The sequence below is a fragment of the Mus musculus genome, chromosome 13 (genome assembly GCF_000001635.26).
Source record: "Mus musculus strain C57BL/6J chromosome 13, GRCm38.p6 C57BL/6J".
Lineage (NCBI taxonomy): Eukaryota > Metazoa > Chordata > Mammalia > Rodentia > Muridae > Mus > Mus musculus.
Window position 1 is genome coordinate 39,614,023 of NC_000079.6, and position 12,398 is coordinate 39,626,420.

General features: G+C 35.6%; 1 long non-coding RNA gene across 1 annotated transcript in view; it reads right to left on the reverse strand.

Annotated features, from left to right (window-relative positions):
* Nucleotides 1-3,648: 3,648 nt before the first annotated feature.
* The window catches only part of Gm32243, a 29,682-nt gene continuing 20,932 nt past the window's right edge, over nt 3,649-12,398 (reverse strand). Inside the window, exon 3 of the long non-coding RNA XR_382222.3 lies at nt 3,649-4,022. This is a non-coding gene — a long non-coding RNA (predicted gene, 32243). The remainder of the gene's footprint in view (nt 4,023-12,398) is intronic.

The following is a 12,398-nucleotide window of genomic DNA, read 5'->3' on the forward strand; positions in this document are numbered from 1 at the left end:
GATTTGGAGAAAGAGGGACACACTTCCTCTAATTGAGGATTTGGGTCCTTGTGTTTGGATATGACACCAGTATCTTTGGCACCAAACTTGTACTGTTGCAAGCTACCTTGGTCAAGAGAACATCTAATTCTCCCAGAATATAGTGAGTTCCTCACAGGATGTAGACACACATCCAAATATCACATTCCCTTACCCGAATGCACGCATTTATTATTTGTCACTTCAAATTTATCGACAAATAAACACACAAACTTCTAAAGATCAAATGCTGCACCCTGAGCACTTTGCCTTTCATTGGTGGCTTTAAAATCCTGGAAATTCACACTGACATACTATCCCAGGATATATTATTATACTTCTTTATAATTGATGAGGTGGGATATAAATAACTCACCTGCATCATCCTCTTGGCAGATTGCTTTTGTAATTGACTCAAGAATGGTAGACAGTTTGGTTTATTGTATCTTCTTTTTAACTTACACATAGATCCCAGACATAAAAAGCACATTTTAAAAGGCAAAGGTATCAAGATATCAAAGTATATGAAGACAAATAAACAAATACACACTAAATATCATTCCTCTATTACAGACATTTACTACATGTCTTTTTGTTGGATTATTTAGATTGTCACAGAGAATAAAACCGACAGCTAAGGTAAAAAGACATAAGGAACATGAGGCTCTACTGATGGGCTATGTGATGGGGAAAATGTCACAACGAACTACACTTTGAAGCCATGAGCCATGCCTTTGATGCGAGTCTGTGATGTAGGCATTCTGGCCGCTCTTCATTTCACACTTCCATGGCATGGTTTTTAGAACAAAGCAGTGACTGAATAGACAAATGGCTGGTGTTCATTCCCATCCATCCATTCTTTTTTGCTTGGTGATGGCACTGGAGTCCAGGGCCTCCTGAATGCTAAGCAAGCACTCCATCACTGTACTGCTTCTCAACCCCATGTATTTACCCCAAAAACCATGGTGTCACCAGTGGACTCTGTCATGGCTGGCTTCTTCAGCTCAAAAGATAATTAGCTATGGCCTCATCTATGTCAATTACTCTTTCAAATTTACTACGTGGAGCTGTTTCCTTCCTTAGTCATAATCTGACTTAGCAGGATTTCATCACTAAATGCATTATGTCTTATTTATTTGAATTACTATCCGAGTGGTATAGGGTGAACCCAACAACTGTGCCCAATCTTGCTGGATTATACTTACTTGCCTGAATTGACTCTTTATTTGTCATCGGAAATACCAGGTCTTTCACAATGCCCTTGCTTGTCTGTGTCCAACTCTTCTCTTTACCACCTCAGGTAGCTTGCTGTCTCCAGCCTTTGTCTTTGGAAGAACACACCCAAGAAATTTGTGTAGAAGAACAAGATTAAGGGGAATGTTTTCTTTCAGGTTATTTTATAATTACCTGACTAATCATTGTGTTTTACAACGGGAATAGAAGCTTTATTAAAATAGCTCAAAAGTCTCCTTTAGAACATGAACTATCTATTAAAAATAATAATGCACTTTAGCAATTGTAACGGTTGATGTATAAAATTACATGGGTAATTTTTTATCTTCAAACAACACCCAATTGTAAAACTATATGAAAAATAAATTTAAGAAAAATTCACTAATCAAATTTTGGTTTTTCCAAGGCTTGCAAAGTTTAATAATAGTGCAAGATACTCAAGAGCTCAAAAAAAATGATGAAACTTATAATAAATATTAATTGCAATAACTTTCAAATATTGAATACAGACATCAATAAAACAAACATAAAAAGACCCATTTCCATCTTGTGGAAAGGACAGTAGCTTAAAATAGTTCTGTTTTAATTAAATGCAAACAACATTAATTTTATACCAAGTTGTAATGTTTTCCAATCATTCCAGATGAAATCCATCTTATTCTTCTGTTTTCCTAGTACTTTGCCACTCACAACCCATTACCCAGGACTGTTAATACTGCAGTAATATCTTACCACTATAATGCAAGCTCCTATAAGGCATGGATCTAGTTCTGTCATGATCTTACCAACCCTGACCATTGGGCATAGTTTGGAGTGAGGCTTGCAGCACACCTATGTCAAGATTTCTAAAATTTCTTTAGTGAACTGTGGGAGATTTTAATCACAAGTAAGGAGAAATGATAAAGCAATGTACTTGCCTTGCAGCATCTGAAGGTATGTGGTCCAGAACGTTCCACAGATATGCAAATCTGAACTTGCTCAAGTCCCTTGTATAAAATGAGTTAGGGAAGCCTGGCATGGTGGCGCATGCCTTTAATCCCAGCACTCAGGAGGCAGAGGCAGGTGGATTTCTTGAGTTCGAGGCCAGCCTGGTCTACAGAGTGAGTTCCAGGACAGCCAGGGCTATACAGAGAAACCCTGTCTTGAAAAAAAAAAAAAAAGTTAGGAAAGAGGAGACTCAGCTCAGACATTGAGAGCACTTTATCTTTTTGCAGAGGAGTAGAGTAATTTTTGTACCTACATTGAGGAGCTCATAACACCTGTAATTCAAGCTCCAGGGGACCTAGCACCCTCATCTGTCCTCCTCTAGCACATATACACATCTGCAAACACACACACTTGTCCAAAAATAAAATACACACCTTCAAATATAAACAAACAAACAAACAAATAAATAAAAGTAGTGGGTACATTTGTTGTACTTCTGCATTTGTTAAGCCATCCTAGATTAATACACACACACACACACACACACACACACACACACACACACACACACATGTATAATACAAACACACATATATAGTATATATTATACATATATACATGATATACATATTTGCACATAGTAGTTCTATTGTATTGGTTAGAGAATGATGACAGGAAATGAGTTTGTACATGACCTATGTAAGCATGTCTTTTGCATCACAAATACTTTTGATCCATGGCAGACCAGACCTGTGAAACCATAAGTGTATTTAAATTTCAGGTTTATCAAAGTATCTTTTGCATGTGATTTGTTTTATATTCCTAAAATCCTATTTTAAACCTTATCTAATATAGAATTTGCAATTATAAAACAAACCTTAAAGAGGAATTCTTTAGCTTTTATTATGGATTGAATGTTAAAGTTTAAATATATGTTGCCCTGAAACGTTGATCCTAGGTATAAGTTTTGAAGTTCCAATATATTTCATCTCTACATATTGATTTTATACTTTTCTATGAAAGAAATGAAGGGGGGAAGAGAGAGAGAGAGAGAGAGGGAGGGAGGGAGGGAGGGAGAGAAAGAGATAGAGGGAGAGAGAGAGAGAGAACTGAGAAGGGGAAACATAAGAGGAGGAAGAGGAAGAAGTTGAAAAGGATGAAATAAGATAAAGTGAAAGAAAAGGGGGTAAGGTGTGAGAGAAATGAACAAAGTAGGGAAGAGAGAAGGATAGTGGTAGAGAAAGAACATAGGAAGATGTCGTATATTTGCTTGTGTTGCTTTTAAGTATACAGAGCCTTATTATATAACAGAATGAGGAAGAATGCATGCATTTTATATTTTAAATTAGAACATTTTTTTTTCTGTCATGCTATTACTTGAGTAGACATCCCTGAGCCTTTCCTGACCTCCTGATAGTGCAATGCAGTATCTGGCATTGAGTCTGATGCTGGTAGACACCCAGTACATCCTGCTTGAACTGATTTATTCACTCCAAGCTTTTCTTCTGACAGAAGATATATACATATTTTCCCCTTGGTAAAAATCAAAGAGAATGCTTGACCCGGTAGTTATGAAGATATTTTTGTGGCCACATCAATGTTGTTTCCCCTAAATGTCTGCTGACAACTCATTCTTCCCAGAACTTTTCTCTGTAGTGAGATTTGCTGGACTGCAGCGTTATGTGGATTGATGTTTGGGTTCCTTGGACTCCCCTGCAGAATTCTCTTCCCACATTCCAGACAGGATCTGATATCTCAGAGATGCTCTAAGTCTGGGTAGACTGGAGTTTGTCAGTTCCTCCAATGTGAGTACAAGCTGTGAAGACTGGGGACTATGTGTCCATCTACAAAAGCAGAATTAATACATTCAGTGGCATTGGGACCACAAATGATATATACTTCAATTACAATGAAGTCAAATTAGAAGTCAACAGGAGCGGGGAGTGGTGGCACATGCCTTTAATCCCAGCACTTGGGAGGCACAGACAGGTGGATTTCTGAGTTCAAGGCCAGCCTGGTCTACAGAGTGAGTTCCAGGACAGCCAGGACTACACAGAGAAACCCTGTATCAAAACAAACAAACAAACAAACAAACAAACAAACAAACAAACAAACAAAACAAAACAAAAAACCAAACAACAACAACAAAAAGTCAACAGGATAATGGGATTTGAGAAATTTACAATTTTTTTTTTAAGTTTAGCATCATACCTCTAAATGACTTACTGGACATCAAGTATTAACTAAATAAATAGATAAATGGACATTTTAAATAGAAACTGATACAAAAATGTGTAGGATTAAAGAATGAGGAAGATGTGTTCATTTGGAAATTTGCAGCCTTAAAGCTAGAAATAAAACTAGCTAACACAAAAATAATAAACTACAATATGAAAATGATAGAAAAATAAATATAACTAAAGTAAAAATTGTTTCTTGTCAAATTGACAAGAATTTAGGTCTAGTCATCAAAGAATAAATGACACCAGACAAATTATTAAAATCACAAATCAAATAAGAATATTTCCACAAATGTACAGCAATTGTTAACGTTAATGGGATTACTAAGAACAACATTACAATAACAACTAGACCACTTAGCAAAAAAGTCAAAAATTCCTAAAACAAACAAAACAAAACAGACCTGGAATCTATCAAAATCAACTCTCCAAAAATAAACACTGTTTAGATGTTTCATAATTTAAAGATAAAATTAGTGAATGATTCTTTCTACAAGGAAAATGTTAGCCCTAAATAGCTTTCCTGATAAATTCCCCCAATGAAGAAATGAAAATACATCAAAAATACTTTCATGCACATAAAAAAAAATAGTAGAGAGCATCTTTAACCCAATCTATGAATTTAGTAATTTAGGTCTTGAGAGAAGCCAAACAAATGCATTACAAATTATGGAGAAATATCGGTCACAAGTATAACCATCTAATTCCTGAATAAAACTCAACAAGTAAGACCTTACAGTGAGGAGTAGGTTTATGATTAGTGACCAAATAAAATTCATACCAGAAAGGCAAAGTTTGACTGAAATGAAAACACTGATTGATGTCACACAATTTTAATAGGTTAAAGAAGAGAGATGGCTTGAAAATTCTCAGTGGGTACAGAAAAAAATAATATCCATTTAATTACAATAAAAATTCTTAACATATAAGCTATACAAAGAATTTTTTCAACCTGATAAGAAATACAAGATATGAGCCAGCTAACACTGAGTAGACATAACTATGAAGCATTAAGTGGATTTCCACAAGTAAAAAAAAAACAAAAACAAAAACAAAGTGAGTGTCTCTCCACTTCCATCCACTCACATTGTGTCCTTCACAGCACTTCCATTTGATTACATTTTGAAATGGGTGGCCAGTGTAATCAGATAATAAAGAGAAATTAAAGGGTATTCAACCCAGAATGAAAACAAAAATTTGTTTCCCATATAGATCATATAATCTTCTACATAGGAAATTCTAAAGAAAAAGAAAACCCATCAACAACAAGCAGACAAAAGAAACCATGATGATAACATGGAACTCAGCAATGTTCTGGGTCAAAAGATTAATATGTAATTAATATGTAAAGATCAAAAGATTAAGCTGTAATTCTTATTACAGGAATAATACAAAAATAAGCTAAAGAATACAATTTAATCAATGAAAAATGTTAAGTTTCCAGTACTAGTAATACAATTATATATAATTAAAAGAAATGTTTTTGTTTGCTTTTTAAAAATCCACATGTACAATGATTTCAGCAAATGAAGAGAAACATAAAACAATCTCACATCAAAAATCTATCACAGAATTATAATAAGATTAAACCGCATTGGTGTAAATATAAGGAAATGAGAGCAGAATATAGAGAATGGACAAGATGCTGAAGAATGCCTAAGTGAAGAGGCACTTCCTGTTTTATTAATTAGCAGACTTACTATTGTTACCATGGTTCTCTTGAAGATAATCCATCAATTATGAAATTCTTTATCCCTAGTTTTGTAACAACTGACAAACTGAAATATATGTAAAACAAAAGTATGTAAAATGACAATAAACAAGTTTTAAGAATTAGCTCAAATTTGAGGATGTATACCCTCTCTTTGCAAAACACACAATATGGAGTACAGTCATCAAAGCAATATGACATTAGCATAAGGACAGACACAGACAAAATGGAACAGAATTCAGAATCCCCAAATGCCATTATATTTATGGTCAATTAATTTCAAAAGAGCGACAAAGCAATTTAAGATGGTTTTAGATAATCTTTTCAACAGATGGTACTGGGAAAATTGGGTATCTATTTAACAAAAGATAAGTTTATCCTATTATATCACATCATATACAAAAAATGAACTCAAGTAGATTTATGTCTATATATAAAAGCCCAAATTATAAAAAGTTTGGAAGGAAATATAGGAGTAATCTTTGTTTTTTCTAGTTAGATCAAGCTTTCATAATTTTCACATTAGGCATATGCAATAAAAGAAAAGGTCATGATTATACAATGTTTTTCATTAAAACACAAGTGTTTACACTTCTAAAGTCATTATTAACAAAATGACAACATTAACAACAGACTTAGGGAAGACATTTGCAAACTCTACAAGTAATAAACTCTTTGTAGTCAACACATGTAAAGAATAATATTTCAATGGGAAAAAATCAACTTTAAAATGAGCAAAAGCTTTAAATAGATATTTATTACAAGTATTTAATATAAACGGAAAGGTGGTTCACCAAGGTAAGTCACGGGTAAAATACAAACCCCTTTCAGACACGAACGTTACTTTTATCAAAACACACACAGAGCATCAGACACTAGCAGTGAAACCACAGAGTACCAGAGCAAATCATGATGGGGTAACTTCTTCAACGGCTTCTACAGGCTGAGCTATCAGATGGTCAAGAAGTTTCTCACTCATCTGCCACCACCCTAAGTTATATGCAGACACATACGAAAAAATACACACAGATATTTAATCCATCTGTACTCACAATCGGATAAAGTTTGCTACAATAAAAAATACTTCAGTGAATGGACAAACCAAATGTAGCATATTTAAACACTGAAGTATTTTGTGATAATGAGACAATTAAGTTGTAAGTACATACTAGAGTATGGATGGACCTCAAACGTTCCTTGTAGAAGATGATGTAAGGTAATATACACTATATGAGTAAGTGTCCACGCCTTCCAGGGCTTTCTGAGGATGCTGATGGTACCAGCTTGTCAAGGAAATGAGTTACCAGAGATCTTTACATAACAAAAATATACAATCATTCAATCATGGGCTGACTATATATTTATATTTAAAGTAGACAAACCCTATGGTTTGAAAATTAGACTTTTTCATAAAGCTTTTTAAAAATCCTATAATGGGAATTTTGACTCTCCAAGCTCCAAATGTTTTAATAAATAGATTGTACTACATTTTATTGAGACAAGATGAAAATAATCATTTAAACTTATAGCACAAAGATCTTAACAAGTAACCCGAGTGTATTTACACATTTAATTTATAAATACCCCAAATAAAGTTGATCCACTATAAAGGATAAATAAAGATCGATGTATTGTATTTAAGTTTTATAAACATTAAAATAATCCTAAACCAATAACCAGAGGTTTAAATGTAACTTGAATAAGGTAAATTTTAAGATAGACACTGGAGAGCTGAAAAAAAAAAAAAAAAAAAACAAAACTAAACTAAAACTAAAGAGCTGACTAGTCTAGTCACAGTTGATATGCTAATAGTTAAACAGAAGACTTCAGCCTCCCATGGGGCATTTATATAACTTTTCTTGGTCAATAACTGTTAGAATACTTAACTTCAAAATAGTTTAAATTGAATAAAGCACATTTTTTAAATGTAGGGTGAATCGTGTTATGGCCATTTTTCTCTTACATGTGTGATAATATTATAGACTTTGTAGTAAAAGACAAAGTGCCACGGTCAATGTGATTATTGATAGGAAAGTGGGCAAGATATACTGAAACTTGGAGGAGGGGCTGCTCGTAGCTGCCTGATGTGGGTCCTGAGGATGCACCCCAGGTTCTCTGCAAGAGCAACAAATGCTCTCAATTGCGGACCCCTCTCTTTAGCTCCAAACAAGTTTTTGTTTTTGTTTTCTTTAACCAGACCTTAAATCAAAATAAATTTAACACTGCAATGTGAGAGATACAGACCTATCCTTTAGGAAAGCTGGAATTTATAGCTGGACCTATTTTGCCCTCTAGAAAAGAGGAAGGATCTTTGCTTTACATTAGGGACTAGCGAGGAGACAGTGATTAGTCAAGTCGTGCATGAAAGTTTCTCATTATGCTCACGCTTCCTTCTACTGCCTGACATTAATAAAGTGTGGGGTCCGTTTCCAAACCACTGCATCGTCTTGGCATGTGTTGAGAAGAATTAGAAAAACTGATCTTTAAATAGATATTTTCAACTCTTAATCAAAGCAATCCCAACATTTCCTAGGGTGCTATAAAATGCGTATATAAAATGCGTATATAAAATGCGTATATTTGTCCTGGGGAATGGGGCTATAGCACTGTCCTCTGTCATTCATATATGAGGATACTGTGGAGGAAAAAAACACATCCAGGAAAAAGGGCCACATTTGTTCACTTGTAATCTACCTCCATCCTGCCAATACCATGTGCTGTAACATGATACCAAGGCTCATCTCTGACTGATCTTTTTTTTACTAGCTTTTCCTAATAAAACTGATGCTGCACCAGAGACTGGTGGTACCTAGACACCTTTTCTAAAGGACAAGTTCTGTATGCTGCTGATCTCTGCCATACTCCCTGTCACTCAAAACTGTTTACTGTGACAAATTAACTTAGGGGATGAATGTCGGACCTGGGGGCAGATGGCTCTCCACGGTATTTAAACAATGTCCAAACTTGGAGAACTGCCACACCAAAGCTTTGCTTGGGCGACCCTTAAAAGTCTGTGGTAAAGGACAGACTACACAAATGGACATCAATTTGCAGTGCGCCTGACTGTGGAGCCTAGAGGAGAAATCACAAAGCTAAAGTCAAACTCCTATGGATTCTGTTGAAAACCTAACTGACCAAACATGAGAGACTGAATTCCCAGTCCTGACACAATTGGATTAAGTGATTTCCTTCATGGCGGGAACAATAGCTTGTTTTCACTTGTATAGAAAGTACCTCTGGAATCGGAGTTCTCTGCCCTGGACATAGCATATCTGTCATTAGTAGACATTCAAAATGTCTTATCCAATGGGACTGGGTTTCATAGAGTCTTGCGCGCACCGGACTCGACCAGCAAGAACAACGCTGCAACAGGATCCTTCTGCACACGTTTATTGGGAGAGCTTGATTGCAGAGGCGAAAAGACCTCGAGCCCAGAACTGGTGCTGCTTTTATAGGCCTAGGAGAGGCGTGTCTCATACCCGGATTGGTTATGCACTAAGCCTCATTTGCATGTTCCTCATCTGATTGGTTACTCTCTTAGTGCCTTACAGAACCTCATTATCATATCTCATTTGCATGTCTCACATCCGATTGGTTACTCTCTTAGTACCTTACAGAACCTCATTATCATGCCTGGGCCAGGCAGTGTTTTTGCAAAAAACTTTCCTGCATATGTACACATTGGTTGTTTGTCCAATCTTATGCGTGGTGGCCAGCAGTAGTCAGTGCCACTCAGCAATGGCACATGTGGCTTCCCACAATAGAGCACTGCTTCTGATTCAGGAACTCAGGGCACTGCGTACAGAAACCTCAGACACTGTGATACTCCCTATGAGCTTCAAGCCTAGCTTGATGGGATGTGTGTATATGTGTATGTCTGTCTATCTATCTATCTGTCTATCTATCTATCTATCTATCTATCATCTCTCTATCATCTATTCTATCTATCTATCTATCTATCTATCTACCTATCTATCTATCATCTCTCTATCATTCATCTATTATATCTATCTATCATCTATCTATTCTATCATCTATTATCTATCTATCTATCTAATCAACTCTCTATCATTTATCTGTTATATCTATCTATCATCTATCATCTATCATCTATCATCTATCATCTATCATCTATCTATCTATCTATCTATCTATCTATCTATCTATCTATCTAACCAACTCTCTATCATTTATCTATTATATCTATCTATCTATCTATCTATCTATCTATCTATCTATCATCTATCTATTCTATCATCTATCTATCTATCTATCTATCTATCTATCTATCTATCTATCCCTTTCATCTAGAGAGAGCCATACAGATAAAGATGTGCATTTGGACCTATATATCCATTGTTTCTTATAGGGAAGCTTCCTGAGAATTGAAACCTTCCCTCCAGGAAGGAAGAGGGGCCCCTGAGAATAAATTTTGGCAGTGCTAAGGATGCTCATACCTTTTCTTATCACTATATCCTAACTATTAGTGCTGTTTAGTAACTATGTGCATTGCATCCAATGTCCTAGGTTTTTAAGAAATGATGTAAAATATACAAGATGTGAATAGACTAGGTAAATACTGTCACTTCTCAGCTCTGTTTTCTCGGGGAACCTGAAACCAGGCCTCCATTGACAACAGGGCTGATTTTTTACTTGTTCTGTTGTTCAGGTAGAACCCATATTGATTTAAAAGGCGGATACCCTTTAACTGGGAAAATACTAGAGTTTATTAGACATTCCACTGGTACATCATCTCTGTAAGATGTTGCTGGGACATGCTGCTGGATACAGAGCTATGAGGAGAGTGATATGAAGAGATGAAGGAACAATGTAATATTACCAACCTCTAAGCATGGCATGGCCTGATAGACTGAGGATTGCGGGATCACTGGTGCCCCATGAAGGAAAGGATGGATGGACATGTACAAGTCCTGCTCACAGACTGTTTGGTGGGATGGTGAAGACAATGTTCGTGGTTGAGAGTGTAGCCATCCCTGGCTCTAAGTCCAAAGTGGACTTGCGTTCTGTGGGTAAAGCAGCAGAGCCCCTCAGACACGTCACAAGACACAGCTGCCAGTGTGAACTTGGTTTGCTTTTTTCTCAGTTTGTTTAATTTCTTTCTCCCACGTTTCTTTTCACCATTGTTATTTTTCTCATGCATAGTTACCATTCTCTAAAAACTTCACAGGGTCACCAACTAAGGTTTGAAGGTTTCCTACATTTTATCTATTTTAGTACACAGTGGGTTTTTTGTTTTTTTGTTTTTGTTTTTTTTGTTGTTTTTTTTTGTTTGTTTGTTTGTTTGTATGTGAAATACACATTATTCCTCTGAGGGTGGGAATAACAATGAGTTGCCCAAAGCAGTTGGGTAAGTCAATAGGGTTGAGAAGTTTTGCCTAGATTAGAGCTTAGGCACAAACACTTTTTCCTGTGTTTGAAAGACCTGAACTCGCACGGTCTTATGCACCACTTCAAAAAACAAGCAGCATCCGGAGAGCCAACAGTAGTCATCAAAAAAAAAAAAAAAAAAAAAAAAAAAAAAAAAAAAAAAAAAGAAGGAAGAAAGAAAGAAAGAAAGAAAAACAAAACAAAACAAAAAACAATGCAAACAAAACAAAGCAAAACAACAACAACAAAACAAAAGCTCAAAAAGATGTGATAGCATTGTACTTTTTAATGTCTAGTCTGCAGGAAGCCAGGCTGTCCATCTAACTTCCATTTACTCTAGATTATTGAATGCCCCTTAAATGACTATTTCATTCATCTATTTAATATGAATCTTTCACTTGCCTCTCATGTAGTGTTGCCTTCTAAACCTTAGCTTATTTGCTAATGCAATAATAATAATAATAATAATAATAATAATAATAATAAATAACAGCAGTACACTTAATTTTATACAGTAGAGAGGTGGAATGGGAGATGGTCTTTGCAGATATGGTAAGCCTGAGACTTGCCATTAAGACAGTGCTTAAGTTAGAAGAATACCCAGCCTGCATCAGCCAACAGGTTGGCCTTTCTGGAGTTTCCTACAGCTAAGACTAAAGCTCTACTAGATCCTCACACTTTGTAATTAGATGACCTTGTGTGCAGGCTAGTTATACAATCTCCTGAGAAACTTCCCTGAGATAAACTAGGTCTTTAAGAAAATGATGTGAGGTCCATGCTAAAACGCAAGAATTTAGAAGTGTCTCATAGTAAGTAACGTTGAAGGTCTCATTTGTCCCATAGATTTATGCAGTGGGTTTTAAGACAATAACTTCTATAGT